Source organism: Labrus bergylta, chromosome 9 (assembly GCF_963930695.1).
Source record: "Labrus bergylta chromosome 9, fLabBer1.1, whole genome shotgun sequence".
NCBI lineage: Eukaryota > Metazoa > Chordata > Actinopteri > Labriformes > Labridae > Labrus > Labrus bergylta.
In genome coordinates, this window is record NC_089203.1 from 29,113,500 (window position 1) to 29,140,814 (window position 27,315).

The 27,315-nt window shown below is 41.7% G+C and overlaps 1 protein-coding gene across 7 annotated transcripts in view; it reads left to right on the plus strand.

Annotated features, from left to right (window-relative positions):
• The window catches only part of si:dkey-237h12.3 (teneurin-3), a 182,805-nt gene that overhangs the window by 40,954 nt on the left and 114,536 nt on the right, over positions 1-27,315 (plus strand). The window contains exon 1 of one of the 7 annotated variants that reach the window (XM_065958452.1): positions 9,003-9,509. The exons of the other annotated variants lie outside the window; for them this stretch is intronic. The gene's annotated coding sequence lies outside the window, so the exon portion shown is untranslated. Of the gene's footprint in view, positions 1-9,002; positions 9,510-27,315 lie in introns of those variants that run through there. 7 annotated transcript variants of the gene reach the window in all.

The following is a 27,315-nucleotide window of genomic DNA, read 5'->3' on the forward strand; positions in this document are numbered from 1 at the left end:
ATGCATGAGAGGAAATAACTCTCCATGCCAGCAGGGGGCGGTAGTCCATTGTTATGATACGAGAAGACCATCTTCACACTGCTGTCGGTCACCACTCGTATTATAGGTCGTCTACTAATGGAGAATAATGTCTGATGAAAAGTAGAAAATGGTTAGTGGTCTTGGTCTTTTAGTGGAAAAAGAAAAGAAGAGGCGGAGGAGACAAATAAGGAGAAACCACACTAATGGGTGAAAGCATGGAGACTACAGCGGCATGCTCAAGGGGCTTTACTGAACCTGAGAGCTGGAGAGAAATGAAACCTCAGAACAGCCAATCAGAGAGATTCCTCTCACCGATTGTTAAATTGGACAAAAAAAGGCAGACGGGGACCGATGGGCAGCGACGGGGCCAGACACACCGCTAAAACCGCTCACCGACAGTCCAACTATGACTTGTGTGCTCAGGTTGGTCGGTCTGCCTTGTCTGCCCGTAGACTAAACCACTGGCATATTTTGATCTATAAGGGTATTCTCGATCTGCTTCCATCTTACCTACTGAGCTAAATACTTAAAAAACTGGAAGTTACAACGAGGATTGATACCTCTTAACTATCCCTAAAGACTGTACTGTATTAGGGAAAAAGGGCATTCAAGTATGTTTCTCCCTCTCTTCTCGGAATCGGTTGCTGGTCTCCTTGGATGTTTTTAGAGGTCTTCTTAATGATCTGGAGGCGGGCATGTCTGGCTGTCGATGTTTTAACTGACTCATATTGCTCCTTTTTGATCGCCTTGTTGTTGATGAATGTTTCTTATTTATGTTCATTGCTGTTGAGTGTTTTATGTCTGAAATCAGTAAGTTCTGCTGCTGCCTGTTTTGGCCAGGACGCTCTCTTCAAAGAGATACTTCATCTCAATGAGACTTTTCCTGGTTCAATAAAGGATAAATAAAAATAAATAAATAAAATATTTAAGGTGGTGAGTCACTCCTTCAGTTAATGCTTCTACATCTCGTTGCGGGCGGTGCTGTCACACGTCCTATGCTTAGTTACTCCCTGTTCTGATAGTCTCGGAGGTAGCTAAGAGCCAAATGAAAGTGCGATATTAACTGGAAAATGGAACACTATGCTAATAACGTCCTGGGTGACGACGTCAGTAGAGCAGAAGAGCTTTTCGATTATCTAGTAGCACTACTTTTACTCTCCATTATGCTCCGTGAACAGCGTTCATTTCAGCTCTGGCTGCCTACCAGGGTGGGCCGTATTCTCTCCATCATTTAGTTTGTAGATGTTAGTGTTACATGCGCCAGGTGCTGGCTGACAACTAAATGAATAATGTGTCTGGAAGAGGGGAAACTCAGTCAGGGGAAGCCCATTCCCTGGACTCTCCATTAATATCACAGTCCACTCTTTCAGGGGATACTGCTGACATTTTGCTCTCTGTGTAATAGAGACCTAACCTTTAAGCACTGTAAGGAAGAAGTCATTTTTCATAATCTGCTGTCCATTTTGGAGAATTCCCCAACTGCCGCCTTCTATGCATCTGTCCTCATTTCCCTGCTATTGTTTTAGATTTTTTATTTCTCTTTGAGGAATCTGCTGCAGTCATCATTTGTTTTCAGGCTGCAAATGAAATTCCCTCAACAGAAACCATCCCCCCCCCCCTCCCCGTCACACTTTCCCAAAAATACATCACCTTTTGTTGAATTTTTTTTGGGTAATTCATGAGACAGATTTCACAGCGCGAGCCAAGCCGGAGCTGATAACTTGGATGGATGATCAGAGTGTACATTTTGTTGTGTCCAAGTCCTGCCTTAATTCCTCAAATCCAGACTCAAGTGTTAAGCCACCATAAGAAAAAACGGCAGATCCCTCGTGTCCTTCTTGAAGCCGGGTAGGCTGAAGGAAAGTCATTGTTTCAGCAGCCGGTAATGATGATTAGCCACAATCTGGGGGATCGACTCCACATCGGTCAAATGCGTCGACATCCTCAAAGGGAGAGATGGCCTGCTGTCCCGGCCTTGCATACTGAGCAGATTGATCGTGTTTCCTGCAGAGGTTTAGGGGGGAATCTTTGATGTGTGCATGGTAATAATGTGGACACTGCCATGAAATGCAAAGAGACTCCATCCGAGTTTAAAAGCTGCAGCTTTTTTTTTATCAGAGGACGTTGATACAAATCTTAATACAAGTATTAATTTAGCTTTTTGACACAATGCAAGAGTATTACAGTTAGATAGTGTATCATTTCAGATCTGATGACTAGCCTCAACCCTTTGATACTCTGCAGCAGAAATGAGTCTGTCAGTGTGTATATCTTTGGGCACTTTTCCTTATTGTGAGGTCATATGTTGAAGTATTTTCCAATACTTTATATCCCTAGGATGTAAACCAGTAAACTGTTATAATTAATACATTTAGTGAGATTGGCTTAATCAGCGTTTGCTAAATAACCATTTAGATATTCATTCAGAGCAGATACAGATGTGTCCATGGGCAAGACACTTAACCCCAAGTTGCTCCCGCTGCTTCATCGGTGGTCACTTTACATGAGAACCTCTGCTATCAGTGTGTGAATGTGTAGGTGTGTGAATGTGTAGGTGTGTGAATGTGTAGGTGTGTGAATGTGTAGGTGTGACCTGCGGTGTAAAAGCGCTTTGAGTAGTCAGAAGACTAGAAAATAAATATACAAGCTCAAGTTCATTCACCATTTACCTGTGACCACTTTCTGTTCTCCTTTCTTTAACTTTTCTTAAGTCATGCTTTGTCTATTCTGGTTTTAATTCTTGGATCATTTAAAACAGGAAAATGCGAAACAACAATCAAGCCCTGGCTAGGTTACAACAGCCCGCCTGCCACCAGCGCATCTCCCCGTGTTTAACGCCTCGAGGACGTGTTGTAATGCAATTATGTCGTCGACGAGCTGCCAGTGTGGTGACGCAAAAGACGGGAAGCCTTAGCTGTGCAAGGCTCATGCTATGACAGTATTTATTTTGGATCAACCACAGGATTTTGTGTAAAAAAGTTTCCAAAGGGTTAATCTATCTCTTTGGAGTGCACAGTCCCTGGATGACTCAGACGTAAGCAAAAGAAAAGGATGATAATGATAGCTCTTTGTTTGTGTTTTTACATAATCACCTACAAACAAAACCACTCTACAAGCAGGCACACAGAGACGCACAGACACTGACTTTTTGTAGAATTGTATGCATACTTTCACCTTGAGATACTGTGGAGCTGCTGATGAAGGACTTTAGTCCGTGCATTTCTTTTAAAAACTGGGACCAGATGTGATCATAATGTGGTAATTGGATAGCTCATTTATTTCACTTAGGTCACGCTGCCGGTCTTCCTTGCTGAAATTAATTTAGCATGGAGCCTTACCTTTGACATGACTGATGATACACACAAAAGGTTTCTGGTTTTTGCTGCGTATTTAAGCTCCGGCACGCACTATCAGAAAGCGAAGACGTCGTGAACCGCCGCACATGATTTGTGTAGTTGAAGCCAATTCTTAAAGATTCCACTGAAAGAAGCACCCACTGGCATAGTACTTGGAAATATTCCCCCTCATTTGTTCTGACTTTACTGGAAATGGAATTTATTATAGAAACAATGATAGAATCCAGTAAATCAGGGAAAAGTATAGGGTGTAGTGTTGCCATCAATAATAGATTGGAAACAAGTCGGCGCTGATGGAACCTGAGGCCTTTTCTTTTGTGGAGGTCTTAGTGCCGTAGCGGTGCATGTGAATAATGCATGGTCCCAGATAGACTCCAGCTCCCTCTCTCTAGTCCCTTCCGCTCACTGGCTGCATGGCTTGCAGGCTGGGGCGCCACTTTTCCCCAGCAGTGATTGGCTGTGCCTGGAGGGCAGTGGAGGAGATGGGAAATCACCTGCCCCATTTAGCCGGTGGTGCGCTAGCTGCCTCGGCGCCCCACTGCCCAGACCTTTGTGTCTGCTGCTGGCGCTCGACATCAGGACCTCTGGTTAACTTTAGTCGGGGATGCGGCGGCACAGAGCTGTCATTTGGATACTTATTATCGCCCCAGACTTTTTTGAAAGGTAAATCTGCTGCACAGCTGCACTCCCAAGCTCCTTTTTCCTGTTTTTGTATTACCCCTTTTCTTTCCCTACAACATAGCAGGAATTGTGATTGGCAAGTAATGTCGCAGTTGTGCCACAATCACCGTTGTTGCTTCTGCTTCTTCCTCGCTATTCCACACCCCCTCCCCCCCTGCCGTACCCACCCACTATCCCCTTTTCTCTGCTCTTTTTTTAGAAATGTTGCTAGCGTTCTTTCACACACTGACGTATGGTGCTGCTGTTGGGAAGAAGGACCCGCTGCATTCTCAATGATCTAGTCTTGAGAACCAAGGGGGCTCTCGGCGTCCTCTCACCCAGGGGTCTCGGTGGGGAGTCCGCTCAAGCTGGGCACCAAGTCCAGCCCCCCATGGAGTGAGAGAGCCTGGCCGAGGCAACACATAATCCATATTCTAAAGACCAGCTGGACTGGGACCATGGAGCAAAAAAGGAAGGCAAAGAGACCTAGCGCCCCCGCCCACATCCCACTTCCCAATACCTCAGACAGCTTTGGCATGTCAAAATTGAAAACCTTGCTGAATAGCCTTCATTTAGCGACAGCCCTTCAGTGGTAATAGGAGTCTATTTTCACCCTTTTGCTGGAGAATTAAGCATATTATGTGAAGACGATCCTGGCCCATTTCCCATATTGTTTACTTGAAATTTACTGCAGCGCCTCTGCCAGTGCAGAAACCTTTCTTTTTTTTTCTCTCCCCCCCCCTCTCCGTCTCCCGTCCTCTTTGTTTGCACATGGTGCTGTAGTGGAAATGAGCTACTTGGCTGTAGGTGGTTCAGTATCCAGGGGAGTGTGGGGGTGTGGGCTTTGGGGGTAATCCTGCTTTGACAGCGTATGGATAAACCCAGGCAGGTGACTGTCAGAAGGCAGGTATTTTTCTTCTCCAGCAGACTCATATTTATTCCCTGAACACACCAAAGCAGAGCCCACTACCACTCCCAACCCCAATTACTGCGTTCTAACCAAGCCTTCTGTACACAATCAAGCTGGATGCTTTATTCCCATTGTGCCTGGTTGTCCATTACAAACAACACTGTGAAATACCTGCAGATACTGTATTGTGTGACCTCTGTTTTAGGCTACCTAAAGACAGTGTGGAAATCTAAAACATGAACGTTTCTCCTCGATGTGATACGGTGAAAAAAAGCATTAATGTAGCCATGTGTAGTTTTTATTCTTCTTACTAAGGCAAACCATGAGGGACTTATAATGAGGCCGTTTCTTATTCCCATTAGAATAAGAATCGACATCATCTCCGAGGTAAAATGACTCATGGAGAAACGCTCCCATCTTAAAAATAGTCACCCATCACCAGATCTAGAAAACGCTTTCTTCAGGACGGATGATGAATCTCATAATTTGGGCCAGTCAATATACATTTCACTCAAGCCGTCTGGATCTGGGGCACGCCTGGATTTCAAGCAAAACTCGTAACATATTTCCCCCCAAGTGGAGTCCACAGGCGTGACGAGGCTCTTTGAGTCAACGTTGTTGGTTTCACTTGGGAAAATGTCAAAGACGCTCTCCCTTGTTCTCAGCCCCAGAGGCGTCACTTTTGATGTCCACCTTCAAAGCGGTCTCATCATCAGTCCTCTGCTGTTTTAGCTGTTGGTCATTAATGAAAAAGCCGAGTTATAACAGACTGCTGCGCCCGCATGAACATGTCTAATAACCAAAATGCCCCGTAGACTCTGCAGATATGAAGCACTTCAGCACCTCAAGATTAATTTGCTGATTAGGTGGTGAAGAAATTAGATTTTCTTCTTCACAATTTGAAAAACACAAATACATTTTTTTTACAGCATAAAATAATACCAGCATTTTAAACTTCAACACAACATCATTAAAATTCAAATCAAACAATTACAAATGCAACAAAAATACAAGTCCTAGGCAATAAGAATTGTATAAATTCTTGTTTTTGATGGACAAATATTGCAAACAAACTTGGTCACAGTGGCTCAATTTCAAACATTGAGTAAAATGTAAACAGCGCTCAGTTGCTTTGGGATACGAACATGAGCATGTATATGGGTAATGTGCAATATATGTTGTGTTGTTCTGTATTAATATGTCCATTTTTGTTTATATGTGGATGTGGTTTTTCTATTTTTTTTATTCATTGATTCTACAGGAAGCAGCTGAATGTTTGGCAAATTTCCCCAAGAGGATGAGAAAGTGTATCAAATCTTAGATAAAATAAGATAAAACTTTATTCATCCCACAACGGAGAAATGTACATCAGCGTTACAGCAGCAAAGAGCGAGGGTATAGCCAACCACAGAAACACACAGTGCACAATTATTTAAAAAAATATCAAAATAGACGAGGAGCCAAAAAAAACAGGCTGCAGTAATGAAATAAATTCTGAACATTCAGTAATGAGAAACACTATCATGCAAACACTAGTGCACATGAAGTTGAACATGTTATTGCTCTTCCATATATTTTTACACAAATCAATAGGCAGACGTTTATGGTAAATGGTATGATAAATGTTGTAATATAATATTATTGCATTAGAGGTAAAAGTGAATGTGTCCCGTTTATGTCCTAAACCTGAAGATCTGTAGGTTTTATTTTTTAAAGCTTTGGTGCTTTTTGAAATGATCAATAATTACAATAATGACAGAGGTCGAATCATTTCAGAACAAGAGGTGGAATAAAAAAACAAATAACTGTCTCACGTCGCACCAAACTTAGACGTAGGTGTGCTAAAAACTGGATGACTTTCATAAAAAGAAAAACAAATATTAGAAAAAAGGGTTGAAGCGAGCGCTGCACTGGGTCATCAAAATGTAGAGGAATCAGGCGCTCTTCAAGAACAGGGGACGGAGGTCAAATAGGAATTAATAAATGACTGTCTGCAGTTAACTCGGCTAAAAAAAACAAATATATTTGTCACCAGAGGAGATTTTTATTTTTTAATATTTATTTGTTTATTTTGAGAGAGATGGTGTGCAGCCTGTTAGCTGTTCCAGAGTTAGCTAAAAGCTAATTAACATCTGTAGTCACCGGGCAGAATTTACAATACCTCTTTATTAAACTGAAGCTATACACTTATAAAAAAATGTGTGTAATGTATTTTAAATCTAGTATCAGATATTTGCTGACTCATGGACTGTGTCAGGATCATGTTACAGAAGTCTTTGACTCTCTGACATTTTGGATTTAAAAACGGATTGATAATCATTTTGATAAATCGTCCTTGAGTTTCTGTTTATTGCTCGAGGGCACATGTTCAGAGTGCACAGAGTGTGATGTCTCCTCTCCCTCAAGCTGATCTGCTGATATTTTTCATCGCTGATATTCAACAATTTATCGATCTTACTTCTCTGTAGTGAAAAAAAAAAAATCACTCCTGAAATTCAGTTTATTCCTCAAAAGGATTCTCAGTGTATTACAAAAAAAAGCTGAGTCTGAGGTTTCGGGTTACAAAATGGGAAATGTGCTTTGAATGAAGTTGGGAAATGAGCAGGCAGGTTGTAGTGGAATGAAAGACGCTCTCCTTTGGGACTGCTGGGGATGAAACGTGCTCATGACGTAGACACTGGAGGATTGATGTCGGCCATGTTGCTTACACTTTTTAACCATTCTGAGAAAAATCTGAGCACCTTTAACGTGATCTTGATTCAATCGTAAACCAAAGCAGGAAGTCATTCAGGCTAGGTGATGGTTAAGATGGTTGACAGGAAAAATCAGCTGTTTCCCTCTGGGGCTGCAGAGGTATTCCCTTTGTCGATGTGTGAAACATAAAACTGAATGAAGTACTCGCTTGCAGCTCGATGGATAAATAAAGTCTAGATCGTTCTAGTTTTGGGACCCGCCCATGGAGGGCAGAGCTTCAAGAAATGTGCAAAGCTAGAATGGATTTAAAGAACTGCTTTTTAAAAAAAATACAAACAAATATATTTTTCATTCTGGCGCATAAAAAATCCCGGACATCCAACTGTGATATCCTTTTTTTTAACAGATTTATATATTTATGATATTGGACGGTGGTAATAAACTGCAATATGCAAAATCTATGCAGACGATGCACTGTTCATATTTTCCCTGAAAGTTCTTCTTCTATTGCATTTAAAGAAAAAACCACAACAGCATGGTGATGTTGTGTTCAGGTTTTCATTAACCCCCCCCTTTTTTTTTTTGACCACCCTTTAAAAAAAGAAAAGACCCTACACTCCTTTCTTTTAAAAAGCAAAATGAGGCCGCAGCCATTCCCATTTCACACGGTACGACATGAAATCAGCTCCTCTGCTTTGATGGTGGAGCTGCAGCCTGTGTGAGGGAGTCTTATAAAACAAGTCAGATATTCTTGCCTTCTTTATAAAATACTGTCAAAGTAAACAAACGGCGCTGACAGTCAACCGACGAGAGCACATCAAAACACGGAGAGGTTGGCATTTGTTCTCCTTTCTCATGCTGTTTAGCGCGCTCTTTTAATTCATTATATTTGCTGCTTTCATTAAATCTACAAACTCGTGTGTGATCACATTATCCAGATTCTTCTCCTGCTTTTGTTTCTGTGCTGCTCTGTCTGCAGCAGTGTGTGTCACAGGAGCACTGCTGTGTCTTCTAATGAGCTCAGGGTTTGATAAAATACTGAAAAGATGTAAAAAGAGACAAAGGGCTTATGTTGAAACAGGAAGGAGAATCATTTAAAAGTGTCACTTTAAGGTCTGCATGCTGTACCTCATGAATCCATATCAGGGTTTCATCCAAAAGCTCGTCACAGAGATCTTAATTTCAATCCCGTCTCAGATTGTTGTTTTAAAGGTAGCAGTCTACCTCTCCTCTCATCATCCCCTCCCTCCCTTCCTCCCTTTTTCTCTTCTCCTCTCCTCTCCCGCTACTTCTTCTTTTTGAGGGGGTAAACACACACGCAAAGCTCCTCAGCCTATCATCTGTGACCGCCGCTACAGCCAGACAGCGTAACACGATCCATGATAGAGTGCTGCAAATCGCCCCGGCGCTTTTCATCTACCGTCTCACATAAGGAAAAGGGGGGAGAAGCCCGTGAGATAGGCTGAGTTTTAAAAGAAAAAAAAAAAAAGATAAGAGGAAAAAAGGAAAAAGGGACGAAGAAAAAAGGAGGAGGAGGAGGAGGTGGTGGAGAGCTGCCGGAGAGAGAGAGTGCGGCAGCAGCGGCGGCGGCGGCTGGCAAACTAGAACGATGCTGGTGTGACTTTCCGGTCCACTAGGTTTTAACCCTTTTGACATCGCTTGAGCGCCGTCCATGTGTCAGTGCCACAGCATCCTCGTGCAGCGTGTGGCTCGTCTGGCAGCAGGGAGAGGAAGAGGAGGAGGAGGAGGAGGAGGAGGAGATCTGGAGCGTTTGTAAATGCAATACAAAGCAGCATCACAGCGTGAGAAGTGGACCTTACAGACACACTAGAGCTTCAGTGGGGAAACTGCTACAGGCATTCTCTGAGGTAACATACACCAACTTCCTTTTCTTTCTTTTTTTTAAATCCTGCGATAATGAATGCAGAAAAATGAACCTAAATTCTAATCTGGGTTACGTTGCAAGTGTCTGGATTTTTACAGTATTTTTTTGCTGCTTGTCTGTGGACTTAAGCATGAATAGCATCTGTCAACAACTTAGACAAGGTGAAATAATGTTTAATGCATTGCATGGGCTGTGCGCCGGCCGCTCTTCTATCAGCCCGGGCCCTTATTCTTTTACTGCAGAAAGCTTCAGTCTATTGTATTCCCTTCAGATGGGTCTTCTTCTTCTTCTGAGGGGGCGGCGTGTGTTGTGTTTAAAAATGCTTTACTGCAGACTTACATGTGCAAATTGATAATCTACTGCACTTGCACTGGCACACTAAAAAAAAAAACACTCCACGAGCGTTTAAATATTTACATTTACGACCTAGGGGGAAGCTCATTCTGGACTCCAGCATGTCCAAGTTGCTCTGCGGTCATGCAATAGAGTGAATTAGTGGAGAATTTGATTGCTGTTTCACATTAACACACAAGGTATAATGAGTATAGTCCCTCTCATATCATCCCAACGCGCTGCCTGATAATGTGGAACAAGAGAAAAAAGAAAAGGGGTTTTTAATATTGTATGACAATATTAGCGTAAATTGCCTGAAGCTTTTCCGAGCTGCAACAGAGCGATAACACATTCAAGTTGTATTTTTATTGTTCCACAAGAAACTCCTTGCTCCTTCTTAGTGTCCTCACTGTATTTAATATGACATGTGCTATGTATTGTGGGTAATGTATGCAAACACGGTTTACTCTAGGTGTTGCTGTTGGGGTGTTGACTTGGCTTTGATTAATCATTTGGGGGTTGACGTCACGGCCTCGGAGACAGAGATGGATTGAGGCGCTTAGCGGACCAATGGCTACAAAGACAAGGAGTAATTGTTGTGTAGCCGGTGGTGGCCAATGTAAGCAGAGCAGATGCATCAACAGAGGAATAAGTCTGAGTGTCGGAGAGGGGTCACACAGCGGCACACCCACATACATTTTACAGGTGACAGGTAAATACGAGCAGGTAAATGCAATGAGGCTTTTCCCCTCCGCCGGCGTTGCACCTTACAAGGCGTCAAGATGAATTATCCCGCGGGCCGTAAGGTGAGTTGTGGAGGAAGGCGGGTTATATTTTTAGCTGCCTGAGTGAGAGCCCAAATGATGAATTGCATTGCAAGTTTATTTGTTCATTTTTAACACCCATCAGTTGTATAATTCCAAAGCTGCAGCCTCATGGTGGTATTAGGCTCGGCGTTAGCAGAAGGATGTGGCCGTTTTTTTTTTGTTTTTTTTTTATTTTGCCTGCAGAGCGGCGAGGAGGGGGTAATTGAAGGGGTGGGCGTGCTGCACAGGAGTTGGAGATATTGTGATCCAGCCATCTTTATATGTGTCAGTGGTAATTAAATTGAAAAAGTGGGTTTTTGTCCCTGGAGAATGTGGAGAATGTACTTTCCATACATACTGAGTGGTAACTGTTAGAGGACGGGGGGGGGGGGGGGGGGTTAGGGTCGGGGGACGGGTTGATGGGGGCGGGGATGGTGGTAAAGTTTTAATGGTGACACTCAGCACATTTGCAATCAGAACGGGAATAATAACTTTAATAAGATAAATCATAATGGGCTGATGCTTTTTGTTTCCTCTGTGGACTTCAGCTGCTCGGCATTCACATTAACGGTGAGGTCTGAGCAATTTTTGTTTTAATTTTCTTATCTCATGTTTCACCGGGGCGGCTCGGCTCTCCTCTCAGCCTTACCGGCAAAACAACTCGTCAGGTCTTCAGGGTCGACCGGAGCCTTCCACAACAAAAGGCTTTCGTGCATTATGGTGTGGTTTGTGAATGAACTGTTCCATAATTGATGTAATGAAAGGATGAACTGTTGTTTAATTTATGTAATGTCTGAATGAGGATATTTAGTTTATTGTGCACTGCTGCCTCCCTCCATGTGGACCTCCTGATTTTTATGTTCTCTGCCACTAACATCCACTCATGAAGCACATCAGCAGCTTGAACTCTCAGAGCTTAACATCAGCAGAAATCACAAAAAAAAAGCTTTTTTGTATGTTTGATTCTTAAATCCCTTCAGCTCTAAATCAAATAAAGCATAAAGATTTACACAAATGCCCCCTAAAATGAGAATTAACAAAAAAGAAATGAAGAAATGTTGATTTTCTTGTGATATTTTACAAAATACAAGATTCCTAAATGATTCAGAATTTCATTTCTTAGCACCAGTAGTATGTTTTTTTTTCTTTTTTCTTATTTAATTTCGTTACTAAAACATAAATAGATCAATCGCTACATAGATTGTTTTGATATACTTTATAAAAAAAATATAAAAGGGGAACTCACTTTAACACTGTTATTGAGACATGCTACAGTACACACAGGCTGAACTACACACACGTGCCCAAACAGGATCCTGTGCACTAATGGAGAGACGTGAGGGGGGGCTGCACATGAAAGAGCCTCCGAGAAGATTGGGTTGGTGCCTTGCTCAAGTGCACCTCAGCAGTGCTCAGGAAGTGAACTGGCACCTCTCCAGCTACCGGACCAATTCTCAGACTTGGTCCACACCGGGACTTAGCAATTAGCAATAGCAAAAACACAGCATACAACAAAAAATGTTTCCACAGTCATGAGCAAGATGCAGAAATCGAATAAAGTCATACACACAAAGTAGCATTTACCACATAAGTGATTATACACAAACACACACACATATGTATAAAATTGTGCAAAATATGACGATTTAAGAGAATTATTGTTCCATGAAGTAGCTCGTCAAAATCCTGAAATATTGGGGTGGACAGATGAGCAAAAACTGGATTGGCTGTTTAAGTTTGATGTGTTTAAACTTGCTAATTTTGTTTCAAAAGCTCGGAAAAGAAGACGAGATATTCTGTTTTATTAGTTTGACTTGCTTTTTCTTTCTCTATTTGTTTCTAACAATAAATATAGTCTACCTAGTGCACTCTGATCCTGGAACATTTTAATCTATGGTGTCATGTAAGCCCGTGTGGGCTGGGCATATGAATGTATGTATGACACAATAACAAAATAAAACCTTCAAACTATAAAAAGTAACAATTCATATGCTTGGGATAATAGGTTTTGAGTTACAGGCCCAACCATACATATATATATATATATATATATATATATACAGTATATACATGCAGCCTATTTAGTTAACACATAATATTTCTGACCTATGCATGTGGATCATTGCCTCAGTGATTGAAAGGCTAGACATTTCCTGCTTCTGCCTCCTCCCGAAGAATAAACCTGACATCATTTTTTTATTCATTATCCTCATATCCACTTCTGATATCATCTTAATAAGGTTTTGGGAAATAATGTGAGTGTGAAATTGTCCACAGAGTGATGTCATGTGGGAGACAGTGAGCCCTTGTTTTTAATTAAAACTCAAATAAAGTGGAGGAGGAATCAGCACACCTGAAAGCTTCAACAAGTCGATACGGGGGGAAAAAAGTTAATTAAAATGTAGAAATAATTACAAAGGGGAAACTTTAAAATTTTTAAATGAGTGGAATAAATCAAATTGTAATAAAAGGAAAGACAACTACTGATGTAACTGATTTGTATGACACTGCATAAAGTTCAGTTTTTGTCTTTGTAACACCTGATGGTTGAGTTGAAGCAGTTTGCTCCATTTTCTGGATTTGACTGTTTAATTCTTTTGGTTCACTTTGTCAAACACGACATCAGACTGTGCTCTCCCCTTTTTTTGTAAAAAAAAATATCAAGGCTAGATTACAGAGAGGGTGCTGCAGCTCTCGACTCGAAAACATGAACTAAAGCAGAAATGAGTGGACAGATGGAATTACATGAGTGTGAGGCTGTTAAAGAAACAGTGATGCAGAAGCAGGGAGAAGAGCGCACATATTAACAGGCTTAAAAAACCCCGGCATTAAACATGTAATGACTTTCTTTTTTTAAAGATTAAAGTCATTTATTTTACAGTTCTCGCTGCCAAAGGAAGTGTTCCCATCCCCGACTTTACAGAGTAGAAATAGTGTGCACCATTACAAGTTAAATACTTTCAAACTATAATTAAAGTCAGAGTACGTCTGAATCATGAGCACATTTTCATTTCACATTAGCAAAGAGCAAAAGGTGCTTAAATGCCTCCACGCTTTAAAACATGTTATTGTAGTAATATTTCTAATTAGCAGTTACAGAAGTGATAATTATTTGATGTGAAAATAGCCTTGTTCCGTTAAGTTAAGGTGTAAGTGGAGCTAATTACTTGAGCTATTTGATTAACTTTTGATTAATTTAATCTTTAAATGATCATTCATGAGCTACATTTACATGAGCTGCTACAGCTAATGCATGCATTGGAGTTAAAACCAATATGATCACACTACATTGATTAAACTCGACGACTCTGTAAGATGTCGAGGACACTGTAAGATGTCGAGGACACTGTAAGATGTCGAGGACACTCTAAGATGTCGAGGACACTTTAAGATGTCGAGGACACTGTAAGATGTCGAGGACACTCTAAGATGTCGAGGACACTTTAAGATGTCGAGGACACTTTAAGATGTCGAGGACACTGTAAGATGTCGAGGACACTGTAAGATGTCGAGGACTCTGTAAGATGTCGAGGACTCTGTAAGATGTCGAGGACACTCTAAGATGTCGAGGACTCTGTAAGATGTCGAGGACACTTTAAGATGTCGAGGACTCTGTAAGATGTCGAGGACACTCTAAGATGTCGAGGACACTTTAAGATGTCGAGGACTCTGTAAGATGTCGAGGACACTGTAAGATGTCGAGGACTCTGTAAGATGTCGAGGACACTTTAAGATGTCGAGGACTCTGTAAGATGTCGAGGACACTCTAAGATGTCGAGGACACTCTAAGATGTCGAGGACTCTGTAAGATGTCGAGGACACTAAGATGTCGAGGACACTGAAAGACATTGAGGTCACTGTGCAGACTAGTTTTTAACACTTTGTGCTTTTTAATCAATCAAAATGTCCAAATATTTGTTTATTGTTTGACTTCCAGTGTGTCTCCTTCTCCCCCTTTGACTAAAACAAAGTATTTGTTCTGAATGCTTATAAAAGTGTTCTTTTAGTTGTCCTGACATGTGATTCTGTCGTATTTAACTTCAGTTTGAAAGCTTTAGGCTCAGTATATTCAGCTCTAGTTCTAGTGACAGTTTATTTTATCCAAGGGTGCAACAGTTTAAAAAACATCACCAATGTATTTCAAGCCCCAGGATATTCAGAGGTTTTTAATCTGTGTCTGTCTGGGTTGTGTCCGTGTGTCTTTTCCTACCACATAACTGTGTGCGGTTGTCTTGTTACGCTGACAGGATCCACGAGGTAATGATCATCCCCGCCATGTAATGCTGATGGTGAAGAGCCAGAGCCCCGATGCCTCAGCTGTTTACTGCAGACATTTGCGGGTATCATTATCCAAACAGTGATGCCAGTGGGTGGCTACCAGAGCTGGAGGTGAAATAAGCCATTTAGCAGCTTTATGATAGCAATCCCCGGCCCTCGCTGTTTTTCACATCCAGGGTCAAAGCTTAGCAGCCATCTAATCTGCCTCAGTCCCACAGCTTTCATTAGCCCGCCACTTGATCGATCATCGGTGCTGCCAGTGTCAAAGTTTGACGCGTTTTTACATGAAGGAACATGATCACGAAGCCAGTTTGGATGCTAACTGTTGTTGCCCTCGTGTCGTCTTTAATTGATGTTTAATATGAATTCAGATGAGCATGCTGCCCTGTTGACATCAGTGTGACATTACATTACAGGGATAGTTTGGCTGCAGACTGAAAAGTTGAAGCAAACTGTCTCACTGTCAAGAACAACTCAATTATGTCTTCCTGTGATGGTGAAATACTTTCCAAAACTTGACTGCTACAACATGTTGCCATCAGGATTGGGAGTAACTTTTTTTGGCTAAACTAAATGTTACGTAATGTAGTCTTCTGTAAAGGATCATGCAGAGTTTTTCCCACTATAACAACCCTCTGACTTTACATTTTCCCCTCCTACATATGACAGGAAACAAATGTTTGACAGAATATTGACTTTGATACGACTTTATTGACTCATTTTATTTCTTCAGCTCACAAAAAGTCCCTCCGATCTTGCAGTTGGACCTGTTGGGATAAGAAGGGTTGACTGTAAGCCCCCTCAAGATTAGTCTGCTTAGCCGTAATAATCCAAAGAGAACTGAACTCTTCTGGATAAGGATTGGCGCACAGCTGACAGCCCTGTGACAACATTGTAAAAGTTTGACTGCAGACACAAGCTGTCGTACGGACATGTTCTTTCTGTGGGTGTTAAATACTTTTCAAAACTTAACGACAAGTTATCTGAAGTCTCGATTTGCAAGTCAGTTGTTTTTCAAACATTTTAAGAATGTGACTTGTGTCAAGGTACATCATCGAGAAATGTAAAACAATGCTTGTTATTGCACCTTTAAAATGATTCAGCATTGGGATTTCATTTGAGATTTCAGCTTGTGCACACCTAATCTAGACCAGGGGTTCACAAACCTTCCGGCTCGCGACCCCCAAAAGTAGGATGCCAGAAACTGGGTACCGCCACTGACCCTGGAGGTGGTTGAGGTGTATAACGCGGCAACACTCAGCACTAAAAGGCCTCTTCAAACACTGGTGACACAAAAGAGCAACAGGCTAAACATAATATTACACATAATAACAATAATGGCAAAAATGTAAAGTTCCACTGACACTTTTAATTAAGGTCACAATATTCATTATTAAGTAGCTGCTTATTAGCATGCTAACTAGTAGCATACTGGCTGCTTATTAAGCACTTATTAGTACCTTTATCCACATGACCATAGTCTGTATCTAATAGGTAATTAACTAAGAGTTTACTCTGCTAATTACTGATTGTTGATAGTAAGTTAGGAAGTTGCTAAACATGAATTATGATCTTGATATGCTTTGCTTAGTGTGGCTCTTGATGTAAGATAAAGCTTTTTAAGATCATAAAGTGTTACTGAAATTTAAAATGATTTTTAATTTGTAATCAGTTTTTCTGAAAGGTATCAGGTGACACATCGCTTGGTGGCTCCTGACCTCTCAGATGGTCCCAATCCCAAATTTGACAACCACTGGTCTTGCTCACATTGCATTCAGATCTTATTTACACAATTCATCCACCATGCTGGCATCCCTGTATACATACGTCTTTATACTGTTCCGATGCTGATGTCAGGTGTTTTTGTGGAGAACATGCTAAAGTATGGAACAAAAACATAAGAGATACAGATGCATTCTTGATGTATATGTAAAGGCAACCTCAGATAAAACAGTTTGTTATCTGGATCAGAAGTCTGGATAGGCTTTCCATAGCAGATGTAAACAGGGGTTTAAATCTTAAAGCTCCTGTGACGAGGTTTTAAGCTGGTTATGAAGTGAGCTGAAATGAATATTAATGCCTTTAGCAGATTAGAAAACAAACGAGACAATTTGCATAAAGATGTAATATTTGTATGTAGTTATTTGAATACCTGAAACCGCTTATGAGGGTGAAACAAAGCAGAAATAACTGCTTTTTGGCGACACCTCCGCCATACTGAAGCCTTCCGCTCTCCTCCAGAGACACACCTCCAACCCCCCTCCACTCGCATTTGCATGAAGGAGTTATCAACTGGAACGCACCATAATTGAACACCATTAAGCGCAAGCAGTGGACAAAATTGGCCTTGGCTCTAGGTGCAACCACCTGTGTCCTGCATTGTTGTCTTAGCATGGTAATGTTAGCGCTCTTCAGTTAGCTTGTAGCTCCATAGAGCACATAAATTGACAGAATGAGTGTGATAAAAACATTATGTGACATCCAAATAATCAGTGAGTATGTTCTTCTTCTTCTCTGTAGTTCTTGACTAAAACAGCTTTTATACACAAGGGGAGGAGCCGGCCGTCCCGTCCATGTAAACACGGCTCTGACAACAACACAGCCAGCGGGACTCGAGCTTCTCCCTCATTGTAGACAGTCATGACTCAGAGACACATTTACACAGGACAGACTGGATTTCTGCTTTGTTCGTGTGTAAAACAAGATCAGCAAAGAGATAAGATAAGGGGGTGCCAAAACAGACACAAACCAAAACTTCCTGAAAGGGGCTTTAATGATGATATCCATAAACTATATTTTTAAGAGATTCCCGCAACCTTCCTTTGTTTTCTTTTTCCTGACGGTTTTTGCTGAGATCTAAGAAAGGCGGTTCATAGGTTCCATCTGCCAAATGCCACGCCTGTCATCGCATTTGCATACAATTGGACATGTCAGACTTCCTTGGCCCCTCCTTTCATCCGCCTTCACATCTTTCATAATCAGGGGCAGTGGATGGGAACAGAGGCGAAGAGGAGCTTTTTATCCCTCAATAAAAGGCCACTTAGGCAGATAGTTCTCCCCAGACTCATCAGCTTTGGTCTTTTTTTCCCTGGCACCACATGAAGGAATTCGTGGAAGAGGGCAAACATTCCATCTAATTAAGGATACCTTTCATATGAGCTCACCTTTCTCCCCGCGTAATTTCTCTTTTCACCCATCTCTTCTCCCTCTCTCTCCCTCCTGCATCTCTCGCCCTCTGTCTTTTCCTCTTTTCTTATCATCCGTCATGAGAAGCCCAAAGGTGCCCTTCGCAGTTACTGTACCTCTTTGGTGAGCTCTTGATGCCTTTTGAAATCATCAGCTTACCCACGCTTTGATGTTGCCTTCAAATAGCTACTAAGCAAAACTTTGAAGTCGCGACCTAGATGTGGCCAAGAATGTCGAATCACCACCAGCGAGCCCATCAGTTCAGTAAATGTTTTGTTTGCAGACACTGAGTGCTGCACATCATTAACATGCAGTATGAATGGAGTGGCAGCAATTTGAATTTTTATTTTTTTTTCTCCAGGAATCAGCAGTATTTGTTTTGAAAAGTGAAGGGGAAGAGAACGAGGGCTCTGTCTGACTTTGTTCTATTTCTGGGGCTGGCTGCTGGAGGATTACTGCAAGTGGCAGAGTATTCATTATTTAGATGGCAGCAGAGGAGTAGAGGAGCGGGTGGTTTCATAAACCACTTGACTATGACATGTGTGCTGCTACAGTAGACAGAAAGACTAAAGAAAAAAGAAAAGTTTCACTTGGTAAAATGTTCCTCCTAGAGAGGGCACTTGTAGCCGCTCTCTGTCGCAGACTTGCTGAGACAGTCGACACTAACTGAAACTGATGGAGCAAACTCAGATTGATGGACTTAATGGATGAAATCTTTGCCAGTTCTCTGGGATTGCTCTCTATATGGGCTTTGAAAGTCATGAGGCATCCATGCAGCTGGTTCATGGTGCATGTAGGATGTGCTATTATAGCTATATCATTGCTTTTAAATACAGCTTCTTTGCTGCTTGTTATTGCATTCAGAATGGCGGAGCTGAATGTGGGCGACAGGAAATCTTTGTTGAGCCTGGCTGATTATGAAATAATGACCTTTTTGTCTCCCTGCCTGTAGTTGTAAAAGAGAAAAAAAAAAGATGGCTGACAATATCAACTGTGACAGTTCAAAGTGAAATGAGAAAGCAGTGACATTTATGTGTGGTAGAAAGATGGCGGCCAATGTAGGGGGGGGGGTGCACAACAGTGGAGGCATCTCCATCGTGCTGAAGTGTTTACCCTGACAGTGTTCAGCCCGGACACAGAGAGGGTCCCGTCGCTGTGATTAATGCACTGCCACGCCGCCATAGTGGAGGATGTCTCTCGGCGGTCTCCTGCCCCTTTCCAGTACTCCTCCCCGATATTTCACTAATGTGACTCGACAATGAAGAGATTGATAGAGATCATTATGCCGCTCTCAAAGAGTAATGTCACTTCCCAGCATGATTTAGCCGGCTGCTAATTCAACCACTGCTGCGGTGTAGCATGTGAGCAGTGGTGGTGCACATCCTCACAGTACATAAAACCAGAACCTGTGACATTTTCCAGATCCCCCCCCATGCTGTTACCACAACCTCCTGAAGGCTTGTTTGCATATTTAGCGTCGGATACAGAGCCTCGGGATGTCTGTATCTAGCAAAGGAACTCGACACTGCGAGTATTATCACACCAAACAAGAGAGTCAGCCTCTCACCTCAACACTTTGCGAGCTATATCACTATTTCCCCAGTACTCCCTGTACAAATAAAGGTGTGAGGGTCACTCATTTGTTTTCCCTCGCTCCGAGTCCTTACGGCGAGGTTGATTTGTTTATCTGTATGTGTTTAGCTCCTGGCCCCCAATCTTCTGAGGGAGAAAGAGGTTTAGCATTTAAATTGGTTGATCCGCCGCACGTTTGCTAAACCTGTTTTTAAAGCATTACACTGATGAAAAGCAGACGCTAATCCCTGCGGGTGTGCGACCTTATCTGACTAAACACCTGACAATGAGATCCTATTGTCACTCTGGGAACACAAAGACTCTTGGTAAACGTTCTCTCTGTCGTTATTGACCTCCCCTGCTCAGCACTACTGTAGCCGCGGGGTTAGCGCGTCGCTACAGGTATGATTTACTGCGTGAAGACTTCAGAGCTTAGACTTTCATTTGACCAACATGTGATACTTAAAAGTCTTTCAAACTCCTTTTATCCTCAGAAAGTTATAAACCTCTGATAGCCCCGTCAAACGCTAAAGGTCTGCTTGCAGTAAGTCCTCTGTGTCCGTCAATGTCCAGACCTGAGTTAGCCGGCTGCGTTAGCATACTAGCCTTCACATCTAATCCCTGAATCTCCTGTATGCATTTCTGCTCTGCTTATATTCACACTAACTGATCCTCTACTTTCACACTTCCCTTTGTATACTTAGCCAGACAAGACATTTAGTCAATATTGTGGCCCATGAATATGTAGCAGACAAAGTGGCCTTCACCTGGATGTGGCAGATGTGATTTCTAACTAAATCATAGGGATTACATTATTGACAGTGCCTTGAGTCAACATCAGGATGAGGTCATTGTCTTTTGTTATTTGCACAGCGTCCGGGCATGTCGAGGTTTCAAAGCAAGCAGAGCGCACCTCGCTGGTGTTGAATAATTATTATCTTAGGTGGTGAAATTATCATAATTCGATGTTAAACAGCGTATCTCGATATAATCAGAGCGCCGGCAGTGTGAGAGAATACTGTTTGTGATTCGCTGTGGTATCAGATTCTGTCCTGCATTACAGATTGAATATATTGACTGTGTGTGCTGCATGTTAGTACAGATGTCTTGTGTCTTAGGACCATTCTGAGCTTCTTTTATTACATTTCTTTTTGGCAGTTTCTTCAAATTATTCAAGCACAGATTGTGTTAAAGTGCCTGTCATGATCCGGCCAAGGCCAAGACTGAAAAAGAAAAAAAGATCTTATGAAGACACACAGGGGAAGCTTATGCAAATATTGTCGGTCCCATTGTGAATTATGGCTGAAATATGATACTGGGAACAAGTGTGACTGCAGACTGTGGTGCCAACTGTGGCTTTCTGCTGCTGTATCAATATGCCTTGTGCAGGTTTAATCTGGTCAGGAGTAAAGAATATACTGTGTGGTCATTCAATATTAATCCCGGCCAGGAAACTTAACCAGCTGCCGCCTTTTATAAACTGTCAACGTATGGTTTCCCTAAGCCATATGCTGCCCGCTGCCGCCTTTTCTCTCAGATTTCACTTCTCAGTTTCCATTGTCAGTCTTGTCTTGGCTTTTTTATGATCCTAATTCTGATGGATGTATTCCAGCGTGAAATGACTTAGCCGGGTGTGAATGCTGACCATCCTTTGCCTCCCACTGCTGCCATTTGGTGAGCGGGAGGGAGAGAGCACAGGGACCGTCAGAGGAGACATGAGAGCTTGTGTGTTGACGACGCACCTCCCTTATCTAATTGGAGCAAAGCAAACATGATTAGGGCCCCAGTCTGAAGGACGATCAGTGTCTTCCACTGCACAAGGCGTTTCGCCGCCGTGCGCATTCTGCTGAGTTCGCTGCTGAGCTCTCTTTTTTTTCCAGGAAAATTTCCAAAAAACTCCTATAGGCTAGCTAAATGAAATATTAGGTTGTCTGTTATTCATGGCAGGGGTTTTCATCTTCAATCCAAATGATGAGGATGTGGATTAGTCAAATCTTTTGTAAGGGTTTTTTGGTTTGTGTTGATTTTGACACCCTCTATGGACAAAGCGGTGCATTGTATCTCTGCCTTCCAAGATTAAAGGTGACATATTCTCCTCCTCTTCAGTTTAAATAAGTCTCAGAGATCCCCAAAACACGTGTGTGAAGTTTCTTGTTCTAAATCCACTCTGATCCTGTATTTGATCATGTCTATAAACCCCTCTATTTCAGCCCTGCTCAGAACAGGCTGTTTCTGTGTCTGTACCTTAAAATATGTAAATGAGCGGTGTCTGACCACGCCCCCTCTCTGGAAGGGCTTGTGTGTACTCGGGCTTTCTCGCTCCATGTCCTATTGTTTACGGTGAGAAGGCAGACTCAGAGGGTCAGAACAAACACCTAGCTGTGGGAGTGTCACCCACCTGGGAGAGGGTCTACTGCCCTTTGTGATGTCATGAAGGGAAAATCTCCAAACGGCCTGTTTGAGCACACATTTTCTGAAAAGTGGAGCAGGCAAAAGACAGAGAGGATGGACTTTTCTCATCATTGTGGGGTTTGTAGACAGACTAGGGACTCATATTAGTGTTAGAGAAACATGGTGAAGTTGTTTTGCAGAATATGTGACCTTTAAAGGTCAATTACATGGGTCTCTGAAACAAACAGTATTTTTTTAAGATCAAAATGATCATATCCTGTCTGCCAGAAATGCTCACCTTGTAAATTAATTTTCCAATTCTCCACACAAAATACCAATATGTTTTTTTCCAGTGGGTTATTGCTTTCACCTGAGGCTAATATTACCATACTGAGTTTAGCGATGTGTTGATTCTGATCATATCTGAAGCTGTGCTATGTGCAACTTGTGAGTTATAAGTAACAGGCATCATAATTTGGTGAATGCAGTTTAATACTTATTTAGTTATTTGTAAGTGTGCAACTCAATTGATAATGAATCAAATGGTTTGAATCCGTGACCTTTTATTGCTGCATCTGTTGCTCCAATTGCTCCAAACTGCTTTATTCTGTTGAATGTTTTCAACAAAACGCTTCGGTTCAAGGATAATTCATTCATTTTCATACTATGAAAATTTTCAAATGAGACTTTGCTGTACACAGGTGTTGTGTAATTAAAAAACTGCATTCCATGCAAAATACCTTCTTTTCTCTCCATCAGACTCTACCTTTTTCAGATAATCGAGCAACACACATGAATACCGTTTCGGTCTGTAATCATCAAGCACAATGTATGATAATTATTCTTGATTTAAAAGCCCAAGGTGAGCAAAATGAGCCAGCTCCTCTGTGTTGAACATTTCCTCCCTTTCAGTCGAGTCATGACAAATTCACATCATGTTCCCGGCAGCACAGATCCAAATTTGATGCAGTTCAGATGTAGAGGCGTGAGAGAGGTGCTAATTGATGCCTGCTGTGGCATGAAACGCAAATTGCATAGTTTACAAGTACAGCAACCAAACTGCAGACATACACAGCCCCGCCGAGTCACATGAAGAGGCTAAATGGAGACTGTGCACAGAGAGGCATAATGGATGCTGTCGACACCCGGCTGCTACCTGTTCCCTGCCATTCTGTTGCACTTACGATGGTAACACCATTTACCCACTCACACATTATAATGTCACACGCACATTACACATTCACCTGAGCTAATTTACTTGTGTAAATGTATCTAAATATATTTGAAGAGCTGTTGTTTGAAGGAAAAATAACTGAAATTAACACCCAAAGCGTACAGTATGCTGGAGCTGCAGAACAGGAGCCTTTTCATTGCCATTATGGAAGCAAAGGTTTCTGCAGGTTCATCGTATGCTACACATATCCTCATCAAGCCATTAAATGGCAAAGATGCTATTTGTAAGCATTAGCCCAGAATTATATGTTTTGCTTCTAATGATATGCGCTGCAGTAAAAAAGAATTTAGCATATCAAACATTCAGTTGATGTTGTTCCAGATTGAGTCACATAAGTAGGAATGAAACAATGTGCACTGTTTTGCAAAGGAAAACGATTAAGCTGTTGCAGAAATTGAACTCTTGACTCTTTTTTTTGGAGACAGATTTGAATGTGTAAGCCAAGCCAACTGTAGGAAACGGTTATCAGTCTGCTGTGCGTCTGCCTCATGAAGTTGTTCTCCATGGTCTCTTTCATTTTCATAAATATTCAAGATATTAACCACGCGCTGTAAAAAAAACAAAAAAAAAACACAGCATGTTTTTCATGCCTGCTCCAAGCAAGAAAGTAAGCAGGCTGAGAGATTCCCAGCCAAAGCTTGCCTGTGTCTGTTTTTCCATTTCTCTTCCACAGAGCCCATTCTGTTAAAGGCATGCTGACACTCTGTTATCATTAGAGCTTATTTGGAACGAAGGATTCACAACTAAAATGTACCATCTAATGTATCGACCTTTTCTATAACCAGTGATAGTGTAAAAAGGAGAGAGACTTCTTGTTCAGAACATTACTGATCCAACAAAGGTGGAAAGAATTTGCTCTTTGCAAGAGTTGTGTTTGTGTCATCAAAACAGTAATGTCATTACTATAAGCTACCAAGATAGTTTTTTCTTGTATATTTCATCGGTCATTTTGAAAACTTTATCCATGCTGGTGCTTTGGTTTTGGAAAAATGTTAGCAGGTTGGACCTCAATTTAGAGTTATTTTTTATTGTGTTCTGTGATTTTCCTAATAATAAGATGGCGAACATAATTACCATCAAGCTAATATTACACCTGCTAAGCTTGTTAGCATGTTGACATAAACATTAGCTCAAAGCACGTCTGGGTTCAGCCTCACAGCTCGACTATATGGACTTTAAACGTGTTCTAAATGTTAGCTCTCAAAATGCTGCAGCTGTGAATTCAATTACTTCTCTTTCTACTTTTAATATTCTTACTTTCTGTGTTATATAAGGTCTGAAAAATCAATATTACTTAATGTACACCTAAATAAAAGCTCAGAGCACATCTACTCTATTATAATTAGGACTGCTCATTTTTTCAAAATGCTGTGGAAGGATGTTACCTTCAAGGCTTTCTCATAGATCATCTCTCCTCAGTGCCATATAATTCCTAAATAAGATATACTGTGTGTCTTTCTTGCAAGCTATTTGTTATAACATCCTGACACTTAATGAATATAAAGTGTGCTCAACTAGGTTGCAAATGTGTGTGTTTGAGTGTGCGCAGAGGGCGGGGTGAACGTTGTAGGAAGACAAGTGGTTGATGAATTGTTTTTATCTGACTTGCTGTGGTGGGAAAAAAAACCAGCCTTAACATATGGGTGCAGGATTGGATAAATCCGATGAAGTATAGATTCAGGGCTTTTTTTTTAGTGACCATGTGTTTTAACGCATGGTGTCCTGAGAGCTGTTTGCACGGGCAGCATCTGTGAAACACACAATAGATGCTCTCTTGTTCATCTGATATGTTTGATACACACTGACCCCTCGTCATATCACCGTGTTGCATCTCTGTGTGTATTTACAATATTTATTTGAGTCTGGACTACAAGCTGCCAAGCTTATTAAAGCGCACAGACCTTTAAATATAAGCAAGAAAGCCCTGAGAAATGCACCTTTGATAAGCCTCAGCTTATCGCCCACACGTTTCATTCCCAACCCTGTTCTCAAAAAGAATCGCCCATATTACAGGCTACCTTCAACCATTGTAATTTCTCTATGCTCATCCCTTTGTGTGCGCGTGTTCCTGCAATTCCCTCTAAGGCAGCCTCTGGAGCGACAGCAGAGGAGGTATGTATGAGCTGGATGCCTCCTTGACAACACCTTGGAGGTAAAAATCAATGTCTGCCAAACAAAGTGAAATGTTAGGCTGCAGCCAATACATGACAGATGAGGCTTAGGGTGGTATTTTCTAAGGTGAATGAAGACTGGAACGCAGGCAGCGCTGTCTGCTGTTGTCAAGCGGAGCGGCATTAAGAGTTATTTTGAAGGACAGTACAGCTGACTTCCCTGACTACCTTTTTATTATTGATTAGCATGCAGCCAGACACGTGTGAGAGTCACTCTGAAATGAAGGTGGATGCGGCTGAAAATTTAGAACAACTGCACGGCAGATTAAACTTTAAAAGCCGGTTTGACTAATTGATTGTAATGCCGGGGCCACTCAGGAGCCCTCGCCTACTAAAATGAAGTGATCTTGATTTGAGTGGATAGATCATCACATGAGAACAGAGTCTGTAGTTCCTAGGATGACTAAAACGCTCTGATAAGTTACAACATTTGACAACTAGAGCGCTTATAATTTTCACATGTCATGCCTGTGATTTTTTTTCACACTTTTCATTTTCAATGCGCAGAACAAAGAGTTTGAGATTGAACCCAGTTTCCTCAGGGTGCTGCTCAGTCTACTCTGCTGAATAGTGGCTACAGAAGCAGCATGGCTAGCTTTGGGAACCACTGTGTTGCTACCTCATGCATGATCCGTCTTCAAGACTCCAGCAGTGACCTCAGCACAGAGCCGTGGGCCATATCATGTTGCTGATTGAGCATGCACCGAGCCTCAGAGGGTACGCAGGTTGCATCTTAGTTCTTCTTGCCGAGGGATGCAGAGGGTGTTCTGACGGAAAATTCAAAAAAAACATCAGTAGTGCTGGAAGGCTTTTTCTCACTGAGCTTTAAAATGTGTGTGTGTGTGTGTGTGCACGTGTGAAGACTGGATATGGGAACATGTGCTTGCAAACATAAAAGTTTATCGTTCGTGCCTGCGGAGGATATTGACGTCTCCAGCACGACCCTCCTCACCGCCATAATGCACTAGTTGGTGAGCAGCAGAAAGAAATACCAATGATTCGTCCTATTATTATTCTCGTCTTGTGCTCTGCTCTGTGGCCAAGAGTAATGCAACAGTCGGGTATCAATTCATAGCCGTGGCCTCAGGAAAGCTCTTTGGAAAGCAGAGGGATTTTCAGCCTGTGCACAGTAGTCCCCGCTCTGCAGCCAGACATTGTAAGACATTTTTGGCTGGGTGAACTATATGTGGGAATATTTGGAGGAGACTGTTAGGAGGAGATATAAGGGCAGTAAAAATGTGCCGTTTGTTCATTGTTGGTTATCATGCAAAAGAGGCTTGTATAACAAAGCAACAATAAGTGATGAATCTGAAACTAATGGCTTTGTACTGTGTAGTTATCAGCAGAAAGACAATGTGCTTCTTTTGCAATAAACATGTTTTACAATGTTCTCTCTGCTGGTCTATAATATGTTCAGTGTTCAGTTTTTCTTTTTGGATATAGCTGCTGCATTGAGAATTGTAAACATGGTTTCATCTTGAACTGAAATTGTTGGTTTAAAGCAGCCGATTTTGTCAGTCACTATTTTAATTGTCTATAAATAATTTTCCACTGACTGCTCATTTATGTAGAAATCTGATTTCCTTCGCCCTTGATTTAAATATTCCGCAATTGGACTTTTGATCACGCTCTCAGCTCATTGTGATATTTATCATCAGATGAATCCATACTTGAATAATCATTGTTTCAGTAATGCAAATACATGATACCAAGATTAGAGATATGGGTGATTAGCTTCCTTCACCCTCACTAGTCTGCACCAGAATTACTCATTTGATTAAACTAATGATTAGTATTTTCTACCAATTTAGGTTTGCA